A 23,993-nucleotide genomic window follows, 5' to 3' on the forward strand; every position below is an offset into this window, starting at 1 on the left:
CCCTTCTCATGCTTGAGAGTAGTTTTCTTTCCACCCACCACCTGATTCCTAAGCCAACGGCACCTACTTTTCATATTTTTTGTGGTGGTGTTCCACTTCTAGATAAACACTTCTACGTCAGCCACTGTGGTATAAGTAATGCTGCAATAGGAGCAACCTGGAAATGTTCAGTGCTGCAAAGTAACAGGCTTACTTCTTAATCTTGCTTTTATATCCATCGCAGTTTTGCCGGGAGATTTGCTCAGTGTCATCTTATTCTAACTACATGCTGATGGAGAAGCCATCATCTTGAAATTTGTCACTGCGGAGTGAAAATGTGGTCTGGGTAGTCTTACACAACAATTAAATGTTCCAGTCCCAAATGGACACACGTATCACTTCTGCTCACAAATCCTTAACCAGAAACTGTCATTTGGTGCTGTCTAGTGACCAAAGGGTCATGAAATTCAGACTTGCCTTTGCCTGGAAAGAGAAAATAACCTAATGCTTATTAAGCAGAGCAGTGACTACCCGAGTCAATTATATGTTTTAAGCAGAACAAATTTGTTTAATATAATAGTGTTTGCTACTTATCTTTATGTAGGTTGCTAAAAAGGATTTTCTTAACTCAGATTTTAAGGTGTATTTGTGTGTCTCACTGTAACAAGGAAACTGAAGATAATGGACATTAAGAATAGTTTGAAAAATAATCATTTGACTCAAATGTTATTTCTTTTTTTTCCTTTTTAAATGATGCCTTTGAAAGAGTAAAATTATACTGTTGGTATCATATAGTGTATAGACCAATGTTGCCTATAATAAAGATTATATTTCATTTTTATTAAATTTTTCTTGAGAGAGAGAAATGCATGAGCTGACAGTGGAGGTGGGGGGCTGCGGAGAACAGAGAGAGAGAGAGAGAGAGAGAATCATAAGCAGGCTTCATGCCCGGTGCAGAGCCCAGGGTGGGGTTTGATCTCATAACCCAGAGATCATGATCTGAGATCATGACTTGCGCCAAAATCAAGAGTTAGACACTTAATTGACTGATTCACCCACGTGCTCCAAGATTTTGTATTTAAAAAAAAAAAAAAAAAGGGATAGAACCTGAGCAGAGAAGAGACACACTGTTCTCTCCCACTTCCTAGCGGACGGGAGGCAGAGGAGCGCCCATGCTCTACTGTCTGGGAGTGTGCGGCAGGTGTCCCCTGCTGAAGAGCCCGTTCGTACTTCAGCTTTGTGCCCGCTCCTGACCGCTTGGGAATGTAGGACCCCCAGATACTGAGGTTTCAGAAACCCAAAATGTTAGTGCTTGAGGGAGCTTTTGATATCATGTAACCTAATTTCTAATTTTTCAAAATAAGAAAACTTTATTAATGGTAGGCATTAGTGATTATACTACAAATAATTACCGCTTATTGAATATTATGTGTCAGAAACTGTTTCAAGCAGTTTATATTTGTTTTTTCATTTAATCCTGCAACCAAACCAATGGAGAGATATGGTTATTATCGCTAGCCATGTTTTATATATTAAAAAGCTTTGGTGGAGGGAGGGCCTCTGACTTGCCTAAATTAGTGCAGACAGCCAGTGCTAGGTCTTGGACTCAAATGCAAAGCCACCTGGTCCCAATACCCTTGTCGAACCCAGAGGATACGTGCTTGTAGCAGCTCATCTGTCATTATTAGATTTTCATTCTCAGTACTTTCTATTTTAATACAGTAATGCATTACCAGAATTTGTTTTCCCTCATAATATTAAAAAGAAATATCTCTGAGTTCTATGATAGGCATAAAGAAATACCTTTGCTGAACTGATTCCAGTAAAGGCTGGATCTCCAAATCCCAAGATGTGTAATTATTGTGTCCAGATGCTGGGATGACAAGTTTTATTTACATGTCCCTCATTTGTTTCCATGCTTGGTTTGGTCCCTCTTTGCTCTGCAGCTGTCCTTGGGGGCATTTCTGCTTAATGGAATAACAAGATCAATGAGCAAGGCTGTTTTATGAGCCTCAACAAATGGCAGAATAAGTGGCTTGATGGTCACGTTTCTGTAGGTCTGTTACCAGGACTTGGACGTTCTGTGTTTTATAATAGCCATTGCTCAGGGAATGCAGATGGAGAGATTTAAAGAGAGCCCTGATGAAATTATGTAAACCCCTGGCTCCACTCGTACCTGAGGTTAATTCCATATTCTCCCTGAGAAAGTCTTTTTTTTCCTCTTAAGGTGTTTCAAGTATTATAATTAGCTACATCGTGTTGGTGCCTTAATTCACCTGGTCAAGGTCCATCAGATATACTTTCTATATCTTATGAATAGTTTCTTCTACAACAAATCTACATGAGGGACAAGTACTCTAAAGGACACAGACTGGTTCTCATCCCTACATTCTAAGGCCTCTGTTTGCATTAATTGGGCAATTTGGCAACATCATCCCTCACTCTATATAATGATATTCCCTTCAAAATTACTTACAACGTTCTACTCTTACACTGTCTTCTATTGTAGGTCTTCATAATGAAGAGTCTGTTTTAGTTTCCTGTAATGGACGTGACAAATTATCACAAGTTTAGTGGCTTAAGACCAGGCAAATTTATTCTTATTATTTTAGGGGTCAGAATTCAGAGATAAATATCATTGGGTGAAAGTCAGGGTGTCAGGGTGTCAGCAAGGACAGGACTCTGCCCCTTAAGTGGCTTTAGGTGAATCCTTTTCCAGCTTTGCATTCATTTGTTTCTGGCCTCTTCCAACATCCTAAAAGCCGGTGGCATTGAACCTTCAGATGTCTGCTCCATTACATCACTTTCTCCTCTGTGGCAATAGTCCCTTCTGCCCACCTCTTACAGTGACGCTTGTGATTATTTTTGGGTCCATTCAGATAATTCAGGATAATCTCCCCATGTCAAGATCCTTAATTTAACATCTTTTGCCATATAAGGCAAAAATCACACATTCCAGATAATAGGAAGGAAGCATCTTTTGGGCTCATTATTTAGCTTACCACAGTGTCCCTAGAAACTGTTTCTCTCTGTTGTAAAGCCTAATTTGAGGACCTTGTCTCCTAGTATGTATTTCTATATATAAGGAATGTGATTTTGAATTTTGTATTGAAAAAATATTTCTCTTAAATAATAAGTGAGCTTTTTCTTTATATAAATTATGATGGCTCCATTTCAGTCTTTTTTTTTTTTTTTAATTTTTTATTTTTTATAAACATATATTTTTATCCCCAGGGGTACAGGTCTGTGAATCACCAGGTTTACACACTTCACAGCACTCACCAAAGCACATACCCTCCCCAATGTCCATAATCCCACCCCCTTCTCCCAAACCCCCTCCCCCCGGCAACCCTCAGTTTGTTTTGTGAGATTAAGAGTCACTTATGGTTTGTCTCCCTCCCAATCCCATCTTGTTTCATTTATTCTTCTTCTACCCACTTAAGCCTCCATGTTGCATCACCACTTCCTCATATCAGGGAGATCATATGATAGTTGTCTTTCTCTGCTTGACTTATTTCGCTAAGCATGATACGCTCTAGTTCCATCCATGTTGTTGCAAATGGCAAGATTTCATTTCTTTTGATGGCTGCATAGTATTCCATTGTGTATATATACCACATCTTCTTGATCCATTCATCTGTTGATGGACATCTAGGTTCTTTCCATAGTTTGGCTATTGTGGACATTGCTGCTATAAACATTCGGGTGCATGTGTCCCTTTGGATCACTACATTTGTATCTATAGGGTAAATACCCAATAGTGCAATTGCTGGGTCATAGGGCAGTTCTATTTTCAACATTTTGAGGAACCTCCATGCTGTTTTCCAGAGTGGCTGCACCAGCCATTTCAGTCTTTTTTAAAAGAAGATACCAGGTAGGGCGCCTGGGTGGCTCAGTGGGTTAAGCCGCTGCTTTCGGCTCAGGTCATGATCTCAGGGTCCTGGGATCGAGTCCCGCATCGGGCTCTCTGCTCAGCAGGGGGCCTGCTTCCCTCTCTCTCTCTCTGCCTGCCTCTCCATCTACTTGTGATTTCTCTCTGTCAAATAAATAAATAAAATCTTAAAAAAAAAAAAAAGATACCAGGTAATGTGCTTGAGATACAAGTTACTTATAGGCCAGAAAAAAAAGGTAAATGGGTTAACAAGGTAAAATAAAATGTTTTCATGGAGTAAAGTAAGGGTTCCTGGGAGAGGTGACAGTTGGATTGGGTTTTTCAGGTAAAAAATTTGCATAGGAGAGGGAAGGCAGGGACATAAATGAATCCCAAATTGAGGGAAGCATTAATTCATTATTTAATAAAGATTCTTCTAGCATCATTCTGGGCACTGGGGATGTCTGAATGAACAAGAGATATAAAGTCCCTTTCGTGCAGTATTTTTATTCAGGAAAGAGGAGTTAGACAATAAGCTTAAGCAAATAAATGTATAGTCAAGTTAACACAATAACAATTAAGATGAAGACAACCGTCATAGCCAAGGAAGGAGACGTGGTCTATACAGCTAGGGTAGTGGCTCTCAGGCAGGGGTGACTTTGTCCCCTCACGGACACTTAGTAATTACAAGGACACATTCTTGGTTGTCAGAACAGGAGAGGTGCTGCTGGCATCTAGTGGTTAGAGGTCCGGGATGCTGCCAGACATCCTACAATGTGCAGGACAGGCTCCCAACAAAGATTGATCTGGCCCATATGTAGGTAGTGCTGAGGTTTAGGAGCTCTGGGCTAGAGGATCAAAGTGAACTTGGTAGGAATCAAGGTCACAGAGCTTAGCAGAGGCCTGCTCATAAGAGCCTGTTGGCATTGGTAACCATTTGGGTTTCATTCTGTGTGTAATGGGAAGCTGTCAGAAGGCTCCAATCAGGGAAGCCAAATGATTTGATTTGCATTTATTTATTTATTTATTTATTTATTTGACAGAGGGAGAGAGAGAGCACAAGTAGGCAGAGCAGCAGGCAGAGAGAGACGGGGTGGGAAGCAGGCTCCCCGCTGAGCAGAGAGCCCTACGTGGGGCTTGAACCCAGGACCCTGAGATCATGACCTGAGCCGAAGGCAGAAGTTTAACCCACTGAGCCACCCAGGCGCCCCAGCATTTATTTTATTTTTTTGAAGATTTTAGTTATTCATTTGAGATGAAGAGATACAGAGAGAGAGAGATCACAAGTAGGGGGAGAGGCAGAGGGAGAGGGAGAAGCAGGCTCCCTGTTGAGGTGGGAGCCTGCTGTGGGCTTGATCCCAGGACCTGGAGACCATGACCTGACCTGAAGGCAGATGCCTAACCATCTGAGCCACCTGGGGGCCCCTGATTTGCATTTTAAATAATCCCTTCAGCTGTTGGGTAGAAAGAACTGCCGCTGATGCCACAGGGATCTGGAAGAACGATAAGAAGACTGTTAACATAATGCATGTGAGCTACTCCTGATGGGCATGAGGCTTTTAAAGTTTGTCTTCAAATTCTTGGATATTCCTCCCTTCAAGACATAGAACTTAATTCCCCCTTCCCTTGAGTGTGGACCATATCTACTTTTGTTTAGCAGACGGAATATGGTGGAAGTTACAGTGTGACTTCTGAGGGTAGGTCATAAAGACATGGTGTCTTCCACCTTGCTTCATCTCTGGGGGAAGCCGGATGACATGTTAGAAGGACACACAAGCCCTGTGGGGAATTCCATGTGGTGGGGAAGTGAGACCTCTCTCCAGTACCACACAAGGGGCTGAGGCTTCTGCAAAAAGCCATGTGAATAAGCCTCCCTGGGAGCACGTGCCACAGCCCCAGTCAAGCCTTCAGATTACCGCAGCCCTGGATGACATCTTGGCAGAGACTGCACGAGATCCTGAACCACAGTCACCTCTAGACCTCTCTTAATTCCCCACTCACAGCAGCTGTGAGTCAATAAATATTTATTGGGGTTTGGGGATATTTTGTTGTGCTACAAAAGATAACCAAATATAGGCAAGGACCCAGGGTCAGCAGAGGTCGGGCCAAGGGCAGGAGGACTTTGGAACAGCTAGTAGAGGAAGGCAGTCGTAGATACCAGTTACAACAATGTGACCAAATGTAGCATCGGAGAGTGTCGTAGCTATGAATATCTCTTTGTTTATTTGATGTGCTCATGTATATATTAACCAAATATCCTTGTTTTCTTCCTCTCCCATTTCACCCCCATCTAATATAGGATGTGTTACCAACAGTTAACTTTATACACCAGACTTAAATAACAGGAATGTAGATCGCTGTAAGAATGAACATCACCACGGGCATTAAGGAGGACACGTGATGTAATGAGCACTGGGTGTTATAGAAGACCGATGACTCACTGAACTCTACCTTTGAAACTAATAATATGCTATATTTTAAGCAATCAAATTTAAATAAATTTAAGAAAAGCATGAACATCACCCAAACACAAAAATAGGACTTTGCCTCCTTTTTGGTGGGAAAAGGTTAGCACGTTTTCCTTTGTAGGTGGGACCTGTCTCATGTTAGGTGGAAGCATATCTTTCTTACTCTTTTTTTTTTTTTTTTTGGAAATTAGTATGGCCTTGTTCTAAAGAGGGGTGTATGGTTGCCAGGTCGGCAAGGTGTGCACTGCGGTGGCCTTGTCACATGTCAGCTTGCCTAGGCTCACCTCCGTTTCCCAGATTTCTCTGTGTATTTTTGGTTAAAGTGAGCCACAATAGAGATGTTTTTAGAGTGAAAATTGTTGGGCAGAAGTAAAATTACAGCCACTTTGGTTTCTATACTCAGTAGTTGGAGACAGCAGATTTGCAGCTTCCATGTACCGTTGCTTATTTGCTGGAGCTACCTTGTTAGGGTGTGGCATCAACCGTGCCTGAAACTACTTGACCTTCCCCTGGATTTTTTTTTTTTCCCATCTTTTCTGACCTGTGGGCCAGATGCATATTTAGCTCTGTACTAAGGGGCAGCAGCTTCTCTTGCAGGATCAACACATTAGCATGGTTGGAGATCCTGGAATGTTAGGTACAGGGCCACCTCGCCTTCAGTAACCTCATATCCTCCACACCCAGGCTACCCAGTCCCACAGTTCTCTCTGGTCATTTCCAATAAAGTCAACCTTTCTACTGACTCAGATTCAAGTACCTGTTCATTCCAGTTCACCCACTAACATACCTCACATCCAAGTGTCTTAATTTCCAGGACTTACAACCCATTGATATCACTGAACGTAACCCTTTCATGACCTTACCAGCCCTCTTACTCAGTTTAAATTCCATGCTTCGTCACCATAAATTGTCTCCCACACATACCCTCAAGTCTCTGTTGCCTCTCATCCTTGCCTAGCAAAATCCCTGCCGTGGTTAAATCCAGCCTTCCACTTATTTTATATCTGTACCCCAATAACTGCACATGGGCTGGGGAACTCCTAAACATGACTGCTAGAGATGGCATGTGTGTGCTCCCCCAAGTGCGTATGCTGAAACCTAATTTCATAACTAGTCACATCACATAAGCCCTCTGTGTGGCCCTCAGACTTATTGTATCCTCTTAGTTCTCTCATCCCTCCGTTCTTTCTGACGACAGTGGCATGCTGCGTTCCAAGGCCTCCAGGTATCTTCACTCTTCTGAGTCCTCACTCTCATCTACCTCAGGGTTTGGCCTCGCTTCTCTTTCACTGAGAAGACGAAAGCAAAGAGGGAAGAATGCCAGCGTTGCTCGTCATCACCACTAAACTACACACTTGGCTTGTGCCCCTTTATTATGCCTTCTGGCTTGTGGTTATGGATGACCCAAGCCGCCTTCTACTTGGGTCCGATTCTTCAACTTGAATGTCAGGTCCTGTGCCCTCTCACTGATGCCAGGAGGTATTTATGGTAAACCCCTCTTCTTTCATGAATGGTCAGTGTTACTGTCTCTAGTTGATCATAATCTCAGTTTATAAATGACTTGTGTAAGTCATTTATATAAAAGCCTTTTTTTGACCCTAATATCTCTTCCAGTTGCTCTTCGTTATCTGCCTCCTTCATAGTAAATATTTCCAAATAAATTGTCTGTATATATTAGCTCTGATTTCTCTTCTCCCATTTTCTCTTGAATCCACCCCATTTGAGCTTTCACCTCCTACTTACCCATTGAACCTCTTCTTGTCAAAGTTACCGTGCACCTCTTTGATACTGAGTCTAGACCTTACAGGACCTATCAGCTGCCTTTTGCATAGTCCCCTTCTTACACACCATTCCTTCTTGGCCTCTTGAACTCTACACTCTTTGTTTTTGGCTTACCTTGTTGGTTGCTCTTCTTAGTTAGAAAACAAAATACACAAAAAAGTTTATTATGTCTTATTGTTTTCTTGTCATTGTCAGCTCTTTCTCACTGTCCTGACTTCCAAACTTTGGAATGCCCCAAGACTTAGTCTTTGAATCATGTCATACTCTGATGATTCACATTTTCTCTTCCTACATACAGCCCTAGCGAAGCCGCACTTCCACAGCCCGCTCCCCTCACCCAGGGACAGTCCTGTCCGTCCAGTTGTTTAGGCCCAGAACCGAGGGATCATCTGTTAGGTTCACTCCTCAGGACTTGGCAGTTACTATTTCTTCTGCTATGATCAGACTCCAGACAAATACATCAGTGGCTTCCCCACTACCTCAGGCCTTTCATTACTCAAAAGTTGTAGGGAAGAATCTCTCGGATCATTCAACTAGAAATTGCAGCTTTCCCCTAAACCCCCTCTCCACCCTCTTGTACCCTTATCTCCCTTTCCTGCTTTATTTTTTTCCATAGAATATATGATCTGATGTTTTGTATTTTTAACTTATTTGTTTGTGGACTGTCTCCCCACCCCCAACATATAAACTCCACAAGGACAAGTATCTTTGTTTTGTTTACTGTTATATCCCCAGTGTCTAGACAGTGCCTGGTATATGGTAAGTACTCAAAAAATATTTGTTGAATGAATGAATATGCCTCAACGGACTCTAATTCCTTGTGTATATTTGGATCTCAGCGAATGGTTGCTGAATAATCTTTGTTCAAGATGGAAAAGGATCAATTGAGTACATACTTATATTTTGCAAATGAGAAAACTCAAATCTTAAAAAGCAAGTGATTTGCCATAATTGCACAAATAGGACAGGGCCATCACTAAAAGTCTCATGTTAGTACACCTAATATTTAAATGTGAAATACATTTAAAAATTTATAAAAATGTGAAATACAAGAAGAGGTTGATGGTCTTCAGATAATTTGGAGCAGTGAGGGCCAATTTTTTGTATCTGTTCTGTAAATATTTATTTAATACCACAATGTGCCTTGCCCTGTTCTTCAGTCTGTAGTAGAACGTCAAACAAGACAGAAATGATCCCTGCCCTCAAGGGGCTGTCGAAGGAGATAATTAAACAGGCAATCATTCTAAAACGTGATAGGCCATAAGGTAGGGAACTGAAAGGTACCCTGTGAGCAGAGAGGCATACCTGACGGGGGAATAGTCTTCCCAGATGAAATTATTCCTAAGGTGTGACCTAGGGCGAGGCAGGAGAAACTCAGCTCCTTCCCAAGCAAAGCCAGGAAGTATGTGGCCAGAATCTTCTCTCTTTGAGAGTCTTGGAATTCAGGATGTGCAGTGATCTAACTGGATTCCCATTAGCTTCTAACCCTTCCCCCTCCCTGATTAGTGTCCTTGTTCTCTCCACAGTCAGCATTATCAATGTCTGGGCCATTGTTTTTAGTTTCTGGTAGAGAAAGAACTTGCCCCTTATTTGAATTAGGTGGCTTAAAAAAAAAATCTAAATACACAGTGTCACGAGAACTTGAGCCGTGTTGGCATCCCATGAATGAACACTGAGGATGAATATTTTCCAAATGGCCCTGAAGGTGCATTCTATAAAAATCTGAACTGGCTGGATAACCCGTTCTTCTCAGAGTGCCCAGGAGACTGAGATCTTCTTTCTTGCCTTCTCCTGTCTGCCTCAGCACGCCTTTAAATTGCTTATTAGAGCAGTTAGGTGTTTAGAATATTAATAAGGACTAGCATACTCATCTATTCAATTACAGTGATATGTTAATATTCAGAATTTCGGTGTCATCTTAATTTTGGAGTGTGGGCCACTAATAAAGGCAACACAGAGTCCAGGTGATTTTCAGATCATTTTAACAGGTTCACTAAAGTAAAAGGATAAGAATTTCTATCCTGGAATGCTTTCCATTTCGGAGTTGATGAGGACACTGTTCTGCGGGCAGTAAGGACCGAAAATTTATAAGGGTATGGAAGACAGATCACGGTGCAACCTAGCTGTTGAAGTTCTCATCCGTACCGTAAACAAAGAAGAACGAGAAACATTTACCGTGCACTGCAACGGTCTGTACGTGAAAAGAGACTGTGGAGTGGGGAGCCAGCGCAATTAAGTTTCAGTCTTTAAAATGTCACCGCATTTTAGACAGTTCTGTATAGAGCTTCTCACTTTTATTTTTTATCTTTCATCAAACTTATTGAAACTCCTGTCTTGTCTGGAGAGCAAGTCACCGAAAAGCAGGGACCAAGCGATTATAGATCCCCTGTACGTTACAGGTTCTGAGCTAACACCGTCCACTGTTCCAGTATGACAGTGGTTAACATGAGTAGGTCTGTCTTTATAACACGCTTATACCACAGTAGGACACCCTGATAGCAGTCCCTAAGCTGGGTAAAATGAATGATCACCACGCGGGTTGGCAGAACGTTCAAATTGGAAAAAAATAAACTGAAATTTTAGGGAGCACATAGTGTTGCCATAATGGATGATGACGAAGAATTGGGCCCACACCCAGAAGGTGAGGAGGAAGGATTAAACCAGATGCTTCTGGCAAGGTCAGCAAAGGACCTCTACAGGATAGAATGTGTGTTTCTTCTGACGGTGAACACTCTGGCATCAGTGAAGTCCAACAATGTCATTGTGTTAACTTCAGCTCAGCGTTTAGTCATTTCTTCCGGTTCCAGCAACATTGATGATAGTGTTTTGCTTTTGGGCTTCCGTTACTGTTTGTGGAAGGGCCGTCCTACCATCTAGATACTGGTTTTGTTCCTTTACCTGTGTGCAAGTAGTCGTTAGCACACACACACACACACACATATATATATATATATTATAGTAATTTCATGCCTTTTGACTACTTTACAAAGTACGTTTTTGTTCAAAAGAGGGATATGTCATTAATATCTGTGAATTCCTCTGATTTAACAGATGGAATGATTCTTTTTTTTTAATGCAGCCTTAAAATGGACTTCTTCTTATCTATAGTGACTCCTTAGCATGCAATAATAAATGTTGGTGCACATTTAAGGATGTGAAGAAATGACCTGTGATAAATGTTCACTATGTGGAATTTAACAGATGTCCTTGGGCTCCCCGGGGACTCTTGCTCCATGTTCCTCGGTATACATTAGAGACCCGAAGGCATGAACAAGGCTCTGATGCATTGACCTATGGCAGAGGTTGCAGACACGTGGCCCACAACGATGTTTATTTTGTCATGATTTTAAAAACTTTTTAATATTTTAATATCATTTGATTGGTCAACACTTAAAAAATTGAGAATGTTCATAAAGACATCTGACTTTCTGCTTGTTGTGAAATGTTAGGCACCCAGGAACACTTGACGGGTATTTCAGGGTTCAATGATAGAAGCTTCACATCTAGCCGTCGAGGAAAAAGAATCCCCATTGGGAGCATTTGCCAATTTCTGTGCTGTCAGCGCTCCGGCTGGTACTGATTTCCAGCCATGGAGGTGATGTGAGTACAGTGGAGTTGGGAAGATAAACACAGTCAGCTGTTGGAGACCGGCCTGAGCCAGCTCTCTGCTCTCTAGGCAGTCTTCGACACAACGGGCTGAGGTTACCAGCTGCTCCCTTCAGGGAAAGCACGATCGCCACCCTTCTCTCCATTTCCTACGGAATCTGTGTCCCCCAGTCAGGTGACTTGCTAATCCACAGAAAAAGAAAAGAGCTGACCCCATCAGGACACTGTGATAAACTGGGGCCTGGTTGGTCCTAAATTAGAAGGCAGGACAAGGATTAGAGGAGCTGTCACTTATGAATCAAGTCTTGTCTTTTCGAACTGACTGTTAAGAGAAGTTACTGCACATTCGCCTGAACTATTAGTAAGATAGCAATCTGGCTTCCTGCAGGTCCGAGGACAGCATCTGGCTTCCTTGACTGATTATTGCAATTAAGGGTATTGGTTTCCTGGGCAGGTTGCTCTGGGTCGTGGGTCATATTTGGTCATTTTCATATATGGACTGGCCATTGTCTATTTGTATATTCAGTCTCACTTGGTGGCCGTTACTGCCCTTCTCATGGACTATCTTTTCTCTGTCCTACATTCTTATTTCTGAGGGGATTTACAATCTGTCTGTCCATATTAGGTGCTCCAACAGTCCAAAGAAGTTTTATAAAAGGCATATTTTAGGTGGAATCATATTTATGATAAGAAATACATGTTTGGTCTTCATCCACGGGTCTGAGCACATAGCTCCCAAAGACCTTGGATTTTCCTAAGTTATGCTAATGAGATGAATTTGGAAAGCTACGAATGGGAATTGGTTGCCAAGGGAACCAAACCCCTCAACCTTCAGGGAGAGGAGAAGGACTGAAGATTGAGTTCAGTCACCAGTCATCCATGATTTAATCAATCATGATCCTGTAACAAAGCCTCCATGAAACACCAGAAAGGATGGGTTTCAGAGAGCTTCCAGGCTGGTGAACCCATGCAGATGTGGAAGAATGATGAACTAATGCCCTACCCACATACCTCGCTCTGTGCATCCATCTGTGTAAGTTAAATCCCTTTATTGGAGAGTGGGAATCCAGTAAGTGAAATGTTTCTCTGAGTTCTGGGAGTGCTCTGGTAAAGTAGTGGAACCCAAGGAGGGAGTCACTGGGGCCTCTGGTCTGCAGCCAGTGGGCCAGATGCACAGGGGGCAACCCGGATCTGTACCAGGCATCTGAATTGGGAGGGAGGGGGGTTCCATCTTGTAGGATCAGTGTATTAACATGTGGGGTCCGGAGCGATCTCCAGGTACTACTGTCAGAATTGAGTTAATTATAGGGTTCTCAGTTGGTGTCCTGGGAAAAAACCCACGTGTTGGAAATGGAGAATACCAGAATCATGGCTGTGGGAATGGGAGATGGATGTGGAATGGTCCAAGGAAGGAGTGGAACACACAGAGAAGGCCCATTCCCAGCAACAGGTCACACCCAAGGGACCCAGAGCTTCTCTAGTGCTGCCACTGTTATTTTGGTGTTGCTCAAATTTTAGCTTAGGGCTTTCTTGGAGGAGTTTCTATCTCAAGTGAGAACCAAACTTAAATGCCATCTTGAGATATTGAAACCAGAGAAGGGTTCAGTATATCCTAGCGAAGCAGTAAAGTGTAATATGCCCGCAGCCAACGATGGTGGTTGTTTCTGCAGTGCTGTTGACCTGGGATCAGGCCTGGGTCAGAGTCCAGCCTCTGTGGCCTCTCGTCATCGGACCGAGCCCCTGTCCTCATTTGGAGCAGCACTGACGGTGAACACTGCCATTGAGGTTCCCTGTAAAGCTCAACAAATGACACACAGGGAGCTGCGCTTCCAAACACCTTTGATTTCGTATCAGAGACTCATTCCTGGGCGTTGGGATTCCTGGATTTTTCTCTTCCTTCCACTTCTACCGTGCGGGCGGCTCTTCAGGACTCTGCTTTCCTCCAACCCTCAGCCACTGGTCTTCTCCACTCTTTTAAATAAAATTCCAACTTCTTAAGATATTTCTTCTGCTAATTAGAAGCAATCAAATAGCTTCTCTCTAGTTTTGCTTTATCTTAATGAAGGATGAAGACTTTCCCTCCCATTCATTATTTTTTCCTACCTCTCTATTTTTCCTTATTTCTTCTTTTCAGCTTATCCTTGTGTCCTTTGGCTTAGCTGTTCCTGGGTTTCTGGTTAGTGTTGTTGGCGGTTTAGCAGACGGGCTGCGTTACTGAATTTGCTCTGCGCTGTATGCAACGCCGTACTATATCCAGCTGTGTCTTCTGGTTTCACAGCAAGGCCACCAGAAAATAATTTCTCCTCCCAGCTGATACACTGAACTTTTCCATTTCAAACCATCCACACTAGATCCTTAGCAGAGAAAAAAAAAAGCCATATCATTTTGCATTATTTGTGGCGATGTCTGTTCAAATACATTAGTAGGTATAGAAAAGCAAAGGAAATAGCTAGGGAACCACAAGGCGTCTAAGGTTGTGAGGATAATGGAAAGCTACTGGATTTTTTTTTTTTTTTTTTGACCAATGTGTAATAGAAGGTAAGTTGCTAGTGACCGCACAGTGCTTTGGGTAAGGTTTAAATGGTAGGTGTCTTCGTGCTACTTGCCTTCAGACAGATTTTTAAAGAGTATCTCCGTCTCCTCTTTGGGGCATATATTGCCTTTTGAATGTATGACTCAAAAGTGAGCACAGGTGTTTTTTCAAAAAGAAAAATTCACTCCTTCCTCCTTGCAATCATTCCTCCTGTCAAGGTGGCCCATGACTCAGCAAATTCTGCCCCTTGTCCCGGGAGCTGTGTGGTTTCAGTCCATGGTATCATCCAGTCCCCGTTACCCAGCAGTGCACTGATCACCAGCTGCTTTCAGCCTCAGCTGCTGTACCCCTCAGGGTTCCAACAGAGAAACAAAACAAGAGAGGGAACGAGAGACAGATTGATTGACTGATGGATTGATTTTAATGACTGGCTTACACGATTGCGAGTGCTGGCTAGGCATATCTGAAGAAATCCGTAGGGCAGGCTGTCAGGACCGGCGCGCTAGACTTCACAGGCCAGATCTGCCCAAAACTGCTGTCCACAGGCAGGGTTTCTTGCTCTTCAGGGAAACCTCAGCTCTGCTCTGACAGCCTCCTTGCTGTTTGCATCAGGCCCACACAGATTATCCAGCAGGATCTTCCTTCCTTAGAGTAAACAGTATAGACCTTCCTCACATCTGCAGATACCCGCACAGCAGCACCCAGTGTTTTGTTGGGTAACTAGAGACCACAGCATAACCAGCTTCACATATAAAACCTTCACAGCCGCCCTTCCTCCAGAGAACTGACCTCAGGCGGTAGGAGCTGCCTGGCCTAGGGGGATATGCTCCCAACTCAGCAGCTGCCAGTCCTGCACTGGCTGGTGGGGGAGGGTTTACAAAGTCCCATCTGTTCTCTTGTAAGATAGGGATGATCTGGAGTTCACTTTATATGAATTATTATATATAACATATGACAGTACTATATAATATGTTATATATTGTTATAATATATAATATATGGTGTCTATAAAATATGTTCTATATGTAGTGTATAATAGAAATCGCATTATGTATTTATTTAATTTATATATTAAATTCATAAAAGCACATACATCCTAAATTACCATTGCCTTGTGTACCAGGAACCATGCCTTGCTTTCGCCAAATCCCTTTTCCTTTTCTTCTTCCTGGGCATGTAGGAAGATGACGTTATTTTAGGGCCAGATGACTAGATCTGGTTGGGGGCTCTAAGCAGTGACGTGTGTCCCTCAAGGCCACAGTAGAGAAGGGCAAAAGAACTGTGGGTTCTCTGCATTCTCCGTTTCCTTCCGTGGCTGTGTGGATGGTGTGGCTGGTTTGCTTGTGGCCAATGCTCTGGAAGGTCCAGCTGTGTGATGCAGCTGTGCAGATCCGCGTGTCCCCGCCTAGGGGGCCACCGCCCTGGAGAGCCACTGTACCTGCTGCGGGTTTTCATAAGCAGGAATTAACCCTTTCCCTGTTATGCCCCCGAGACTTTATGATTTATTTGTTACCGATCTACCAATCTACCGGATATACATCCTTTCTTCTCTTAGGGGAGAGATATTATATCTACCTAAGGTCTTTGGTTTTGTCCTTGTTTTTTTTTTTGTTTTTGTTTTTTTTTTGTCTTTTGTTTTTTGTTTTTTAAGATAGAAAGTAAGCCATTTTCTGAAGCCACCCTGCCTTCTCACACTTCCACGCTCATTCTGGTATTGTCTTCTTGGTCTCGAAAGTCCCCAGGCTGGCTTGCGATCAGTCGGAGGTCCAGTCCCAATCCTACTCTTCTTAATAGGCAGAATCTTCACTAGATTACTTGGATTCCTCATTAATAACAAAGTGATAATAATTTCTAGTCAAAGTGGTTTTTCTTCTGTTTTGTTTTTTACCTAACAAACCATTGTTTCCAGAAGCCCTTAGTGTAATCTCTGATTCAGAAGTCAAAATGCCGAGCAGAGACTCATTAATGGTTTTGCGGTCTTCTTTTCCCCCTATAAAAAGCCTACACATCCTTTAAGGCTTACTTCAAATGTGACCTCTTCTTGCTTAAATGATTTCCGTTTTTCCTTTGCAATCACTAGGCACAATATGTGCTCCTTTGTTTAGCCTTATTTCGTTCTGCCTGGAACTAAAGCTATTTGCTCACACATCTTACTGCTTTCTAATAGATTTTCAACTCTTCAAGGGCAGAAAGACCTGTTTCTTTCATCTTTGTATTTTTCTCTTTCCTCCTCACACAGCACCAGGTGAGCTCCTGGCAAGTAGGAGGTTCTGGATGATGTTTATTAAAATGGAATGAAATGAAACCTAGCAGGTTTTGCAAATAAAATGGACGTGTCTTTTCCCCAGAATCGCCAAAGCCTTTTTGGAGAGGAGAGCAAACGAGATGGGCAAAGTGTACCCAGTGTGCGTTCTCTAAACCATTAGCAAGGTTAAAGCTGAGTGTCTCTGCTGTCTGGCCCTAGGACAAGGAATGTTTGCAGTTAACCAAGTTTTATGCGGTAGTCGTTCTACATGGATTTTGCACAGCTCTGCCGATAACAAAGACACGCCATGGAGATATTTGACATTTTTCTTTACAGACCTTGTTCCACTCAGCTCTGGACTCTGAGCTGAACTTAGCTGGCTAATGGCTGTCAGAAGAGCGAAGGAGGCTACAACTTCAAGTCTCCGAAGGCAGCGAAAGAGAGAATGAGACCTACAAAGGCATTTTAGCTTTCACTCCCTTTTTGCGGCTTTGACCACAGGGTTTAAAAATAATTGCAACGGCAGTGATCTGGATACTTAGGAGAGAGCAGAAGCAGTGTGTTTTGAAGTGTTTGCTGTTCTTTTCAAAGAAGTCATCATGATTGTTAGAATAGTTCGTGGAATTATGGTTAGAACAATTTTTAAAAACTTAGCTTTATAAATTTAGCTTTATAAAATTTAGCTTTTAAATGTAGTCTTAAAATAGAGGAATGGAAAAATACATCATGATCCATTAATTCTAAGAATATTCTGAGACATTTACAAAATCATATTTTTGCAGGATATTTCTCATTTGAGAGAAAGGTAAGAAGGAGCAGGTTATCAAGGAGGAGCACCTTGATTAAATGTGTATGTCTCAAAAAGGAGGTGTGTGCATGTGCATAGGGAAAGCCTGGAAGGAGATACTTCAAAACATTAAGAATATGTGTTCTTTTCAGTTTTTGACTGGCAAAACCATTGTAGGTAACTTTCATGGGGTGTTTTTTGTTTTGTTTTGTTTTTTGTGTGTGCCATCCTGACTTAGGATCCGTGTTAGCCTTCTCTGTATGGTTCCAATTTTAGTATACATGCTGCAGAAGCGAGCACAATTTTGATGTTTTTACATATATTTTCTGTGTCTCCTTTTATATGTCTATAGAATTTCCTTTTAGCTTTTCCCTTAGTTCTGCTGTAAAAAACAAACAAACAAACAAAAAACCCCAGAAAACAAAAGATGACTTATTTTGACTTAATAAAATAGTGTACCTTTAGGTACTTCATATAGGGTAGACTCATCTCTAAGCATTTTTCTGAAGTTATCTTACTTTATCTTCATACAAATCCTGCTATTATTTATAGTTATTTGCCAGGGGAAGGATTCGAGGCATGGCAGGGTTAGGGACCGTGGTTGTGGCGACCTGAATGTTGTAAGAAAGAACTCAGATTTCACATCCATGGATTCTCTCCAGAGCTGTGCTCAGAACATTAGACCCCAGGCAATGCGTAGGATGCATGGAGGAGGGGGATGGGGGGTTTAGGATGACATGTGCTCGTATTATTTGGGAGGAATTCTGTTCCCAGCCCAGCCTGTTGAAAGCAGTGCAGAAGGCTAGGTACTCAACTTGAAGTAGAGGAAAGATGATCTCTAAATGAACAGGCAGTAGGGTTGACTGGCAATACAAATGGAATTTTTATCCAGAACAAGTTCCCAGTTCTTCATGGCCCAAATGATGGCTACAGAATTTGATGGCCTTTGAAGATTTTGACAGGAGAGTGAGTGGTAATCAACCCTGTTCTTTTTTTTTTAATAAGAAAAATATCTCTATTTTGTAATGTATGTTACAGTAAAAAGGTCAATATCTTTAATATGTATAAAGTTCTTCTATACAAATAAGAATGGAAAAGTACAAGAACAGACAACTCACAAAGGAACGTGTATGACCAGAAATCCCATGGAAAAAAATAACCTTTCTCATTAAAAATATCATAATCAAGCAATAAAATGTGATACCTCTTTCCCTTGTCAAATTGAGAAATGATTGGCATGCAACATTGTGTTAGTATTAGGTATACAATATAATGATTTGATACACGAATGTGACATAAAATGCTACTACAATAAGTGAGCGTCCATAACTGCACATAGTTGCAAATTATTTTTTAACCCCATTCTATTCAACAAATATTACTTGAGACTGTATCCTGGGGACCAGACTCCATTCAAGTGGTTTTGAATGAAGGAAGCCAGGACTTGAGGAAGGCCCCTAGAGCATGGGAGAGAGATCAGGTTAGGCTTAGCACGCGAACAGGAATGCTGAGGGCCATCTGCATGCTCCTTTCCAGTTTCCAATGTGATTTCTTTAAATGTTTTACTTTTTCTTATTTTATGTACCAAAGAACTTCATAAAATGGAAAGACAAGCAGTATTTAACAAATACTTACTATATACTAGGCACGATGCTAGAATTTTTTCTCATTCTAGCTCATGCAATCTCCTGAAAGACTCTTTTTAGGAGGTCATGGTTGCATACTAGCCACCTGAAGCTCGGAAGAGTCAGTGAACACGCTGTGAACTCTGGGCCGCTACCTCCATATGCAGAACTCTGGCCATTGCACTGAGCTGCATGGGTTCTCGGTTGCCTAAACCTGACATATTGGAGCAGGTGCATTTCTACAAAAGGGAGAGGTTCTTAATCAACTTGGTACCTCTTTCAGCTTCTTTGTCACCTATAAAAGGAGTTCCAGTTTGAGCATGCTCAGCTGGTAGTTTCTCTGAAAATTTCTCCGGCTATTCCTCAACTGAGTCAGGACCCACTTGACACATTTATGCCCCCCCCCCCAATTCAGGCCTTAAGCCTTAGATTTATTTTTTTCCCTCATTAGCCTCCTCTGGAATCGGGCTCAGGAAAGTTCAGTGCCTAGGTGGACAGCTTTTTATAAACAAAATTTACTGAAATATAGCCAAGTTCATTTGTTCACATACACCTCTGGCTGTTTTTATGCTACAATGACAGAGTTGAATGGTTGCCAGAGAGACTAGCCTTCCAGGTCCAAAAAAACCCCACCGATCATCACATACTTTGTCGTATTTTCTACCTGGGTCCCCTGTTGCTCTTGCGCCTGACTGCTGTTTTAGTTCAGTTCCGTCTTTGTTCCAGAAACCCACCATGATTAAGCCAGCCCTGTCCACTCCCTGCCCCGCCCCTTCCTTCACCTTGGTCACAAGTTGGAGGGAGAGACAGAAGGCTGGCTCCGGTCTTGGAGAAGTCCACAATTACAAGAAAAGACGAAAAACAGAACTGTCAGATACAGAGCTGCAGAACCTAACAGCAACCAACAGACCGATTTCAAAGCGAGACAAAAGACAGACATTTAATGGCGTCTGGAGTTGCAAAAACATTTGAGAAAAACTGAGCAATGAGAAAAGTCTACAGAACTTGACCATGAGCAGCTCACTGGTGACCCTTGGAGCTGTAGTTGTCAGTTGAGTGACGTGGGAAGAAACCAAATTTCTGGCAGTGAAGACGATAAGGATCTGGATTTCCAGAATGGACTTTGAATTACTGGCTGAGGAGGTTAGCACTTCCTGCCTGCCTAATTTCTCATGGGCAATTTTGTGATTTTGTTTCCTTATTTAGCTTCTCTGCACATTAAGAAGAGCTAGTTATGCTCATCATTTGTAATCAAGCAGCTGTTGCCTCCGGAGGCTCTCTGGACAGCCACAGTCCACGTGCCTCCTTCCTCTGAATCTCTCGATGAGTGTTTGGTTTCACTGAAGTTTTGTGGGTTTTTTTTTCTTTTTTCTTTTCCTCTTCTTGAAAGTGTGGAGATTTTGTTTTTGTCCTGGTCTGTGCTCCTTGAATCCTTGATAGCAGAAGCCCTGATATGTTAATGAGGTCATGTCTTTGCTGGTGGACAGATAGATCAATGGCTTTCAGGTGTTAATGAGATGTCCTCAAAATTTATGCCCATTGTTAGAGAGCTGATGGCTCCCTGCTGAACCATTAGCCTTTCTTCGGAGGACCAAAGGCATTTTTTCACCTCTGCATAAATGTCACTCATCAGGCTTGGATATGCAGTAGAAATCCCAACTGTCTCAGTGGTGCACGTCTCTCCCTGCTTCTTCAAACTTGACTGTCTCTGACCTCAGAGAGAACTGGTCCTCTCCTTTTCAGCCGTGCATTTGGTCCCCATTTCTATCGCTTCCTCTGGGCATCACCACTTTTCTCACCTTCATCCAAGTGGTGTGGACCCCGCCTTCCCATTGAAAATACTCTGGAAAGTTCATTACTGATACCCCAACTGTCAAATCCACTGACTTCTTTCTCATTGCCTACCAGACCCCGCAAGCGTCTCCCTGGTCCCTTTCCCAAAACTCTCTTACAGCTTGTGCTAGGGATCCGGCTATTTTCTTGTTCTTCTCCTTTTCTGATCCCTTGCTTCTCAGTCATTTTTGTGCAACCTGGTTTCTCTGTTCCTTCATGCTGTGGCTTCTCAGATTTCTGTTCCAGGCCTTCTTTTCTTTATTTGCAAATTCTTCCCGGGATCCTTCGCCCTCATGAGCGAGTTCATCTATCTTTCAAATGCTCAGATAACTCCCAAGTCTGTATCTCTGGTCACTCTCTTTCTCTCTCTCTCTCTCTCTCCTGAGCTCAAGACCAGCGGTACCCGGTAATCATTTCTGCAATGACGGGAGATTTTTCTGCACCAGTGATGCAGTAACCACTAGCCTCGTGTGGCTATTGAACATCTGAAATGTGATTAGTGTGAGGAATTGAATTTTTAGTTTTGTTTCAGTTTGAGAGCGAGCGAGAGAGAGTGCGCATGAGCAGATGGGGGGAGGGGCAGCGGGAGATGGGGAGAGAGAATCTCAAGCAGGCTCCACACTCGCGGTAGAGCCTGACATGGGGCTTATTCTCACGACCCTGAGATCATGACCTGAGCCGACATCAAGAGTCAGAAGCTTAACCAACTGAGTGACCCAGGCACCCTGAATTTTAAGTTCTATTTCATTGGAGCCCATCTAATCCCCCCAATATTTCCTCCCCTTCTACTCCCCATTTCATTAAAATAGCATCATCATCTACACAGTTAGCCAAATGCCCGATCGGATTTGTGTTTGATTTTTTCCTTCACCTCACACTGACAGTCAGTTGTTTCCATTGGCAAAGTATTTCTCAAATCTGATTTCTCCTTTACTGCTTTATGACCAGTATCCATTATTAATGGCTTTTAGTGCATTATCCAATCACATCGCACACATATGTGCATGCGCACCTGCACACACACACACACACACACACGCATTCATGATCGATATTTGCCATTTTAAGTGCTAAGACACACCTGTCTGTACAGCCAGGCAGATAATCCTGGTTACAAACTTGAAAAGAACAATGCCTCTTAAAGAACTATCAAAAATGTTGAATTCTCATGAGACTGTGGACCCTGAGAAACAGACTGAGGGTGTTGGGGGGCGGGGGGTGGGGGGGTGAGCCTGGTGGTGGGCATCAAGGAGGGCACGGATTGCATGGAGCACTGGGTGTGCTGCATAAACAATGAAGCTTGGAACACTGAAAAGTAAAATAAAATAAAATTGAAAAAAACAAGGAAGGGGAAAAATCAAAACATAAAGCCATAATAAAGAAATCAGTTTTATTTAGCAGTTTAAAAAAATGTTGAATTCCTTAGACTCTTCTTTTCTCTGGGTGCTCTCTTTGGCCTTCCCTCCCTGTTATTTCTCATGCCGCTTGTGGCACAAACTAGTGTTGCAAAGAGGCTGCTAATACTTCACTTCTCCTGCTCCTTATAGACCTTTCAGTGGTTGACTTCAGTTCCTCCCCACCATCTAGTGATTTCAGCAGCAACTATATGGTGTACTTAGGCTGTGGCCAGAAGCTACTTTGAGGGACAGTTTTCTAGTTCTTCTGATGCCATACAGCAGACCCTAAGGAAGAGATGGGGAGGTTGCCAGGGTCAGAGTCAGGAGCCCTGGATTTCACTCACAAAGCACCAGCCTCTGGAGGTCTTCCCAATCCTAAAGGTCTATCGTAGACTCCAAGGAACCCACACAGCGTGGAAAACACTAGGAATGCGCAGGGAAACCTCAAGAACTCACCACGGTGGTGGTCACATCCGATCCTCAGTTGATGTTGCTGTTTTAGTTGCTTGTCCTTTTGGTTAAAAGTTGGAAATATTCTCTTATTTAAGTGATGGGGTTTGGGACAGTTAGGTTTGCTTTCAACACACTTAGCACTTTAGTGGAGAAAAGCTAGCCTTTTCAAGAAATGATGCTAGATCGATTGAATATCCATAGGCAAAGAAATGAACCTTGAACTAAGTCTTACACCTTATACAAAAAATTAGCTCAAAATGGATCACGGACGTCAATGCAAAATATAAAACTTAGAACGTTTAGGGAAATGACTTGTAAAAAGGGGAGGAGGGATCAAACAAAGATCACAAGATTAAGTGGAAAATAATTCCTCAAAAAGTTGATCGTAGAGTTGCCATACAACCTAGCAATTCCATTCCTAGGAATCTATCCAAAGGAATCAATATAAGTTCACACAAAAAAAAGTGTACATGAATGTTAATAGGGACATTATTCATAATAGCCAAAAGGTAAAGACGGCGTAAATGTTCATCAACTGATGGATAAGCCAAATGTAGTATGTTTATAAGGTGCAACATCATTCAGGGGCACCTGTGGGGCTCAGTCGGTTAATCATCTGCCTTCTGTTCAGGTCATGATCGTCATGGTCCTGGGATTGCGCTCCTGTCATCGGGTTCCCTGCTCAGCAGGGAAACTGCTTCTCCCTCTCCCTCTGCTCTTTGTGCCACTTGCACACACTCTCTCTCACACTCTCTCATCTTAAAATAAATAAAATCTTAAAAAAAAAAAAAAGATGGAACATCCCTCCACTGTAAAAAGGAATGAGACACAGATATATGCTACACCATGGGTTCAGCTGAAACACAACGCTAATTCAAAAAAGCTAGATCCAAAGATCACATATTATGTGAAATATATGAAATAGGAAAATCCAGAGGTAGGAAAGCATTCAGTGGTTGTCAGGGAGCAGCACTGGGAAGATGGAGAGTGAGTGTGATGAAAATGGGAAGGGGTGGAAACGTTCTGGGGTTCAGCGATACGTTTTAGAGTGGTGATGACCGCACCACCTTGTGAATACACTTAAAAGTGTACACTCTGAAAGGGCGACTTTTCTCGTGCATGAATTATATCTCTACAAGAAAGAACAGAAGGAAAAAGAACCTCTGTATGCAACTACCACATAAGCCAGCAGTCGCACTCCTGGTCATTCATCCCATAGAAATGAAGCCTCTGGTTCACTAAAAAACAAAACCAAAGACAAACTGTACGTGAGTACTCATGATGGCTTTATTCTAATAGTCAAAACAAGATGTTCCTCCGTGGGTGATGGTCAGCGCTGTTACAGTCTTGGAAGCTGCCACACTACATCCCCCCTGGGCGGAATGCCAGAACGTGGTGCCTAGTGAAGCAGTGG

General features: G+C 42.5%; 1 non-coding gene across 1 annotated transcript; it reads right to left on the reverse strand.

The window, feature by feature from the left end:
- Positions 1-17,463: 17,463 nt before the first annotated feature.
- On the reverse strand, positions 17,464-17,571 carry LOC123391331. Its single transcript, XR_006605977.1, has one exon. It is a non-coding gene; the product is annotated as a U6 spliceosomal RNA (small nuclear RNA).
- Positions 17,572-23,993: the final 6,422 nt, after the last annotated feature.

The sequence above is a fragment of the Mustela putorius genome, unplaced genomic scaffold, assembly GCF_011764305.1.
Source record: "Mustela putorius furo isolate JIRA1106 unplaced genomic scaffold, ASM1176430v1.1 tig00000198_pilon_pilon_pilon, whole genome shotgun sequence".
NCBI lineage: Eukaryota > Metazoa > Chordata > Mammalia > Carnivora > Mustelidae > Mustela > Mustela putorius.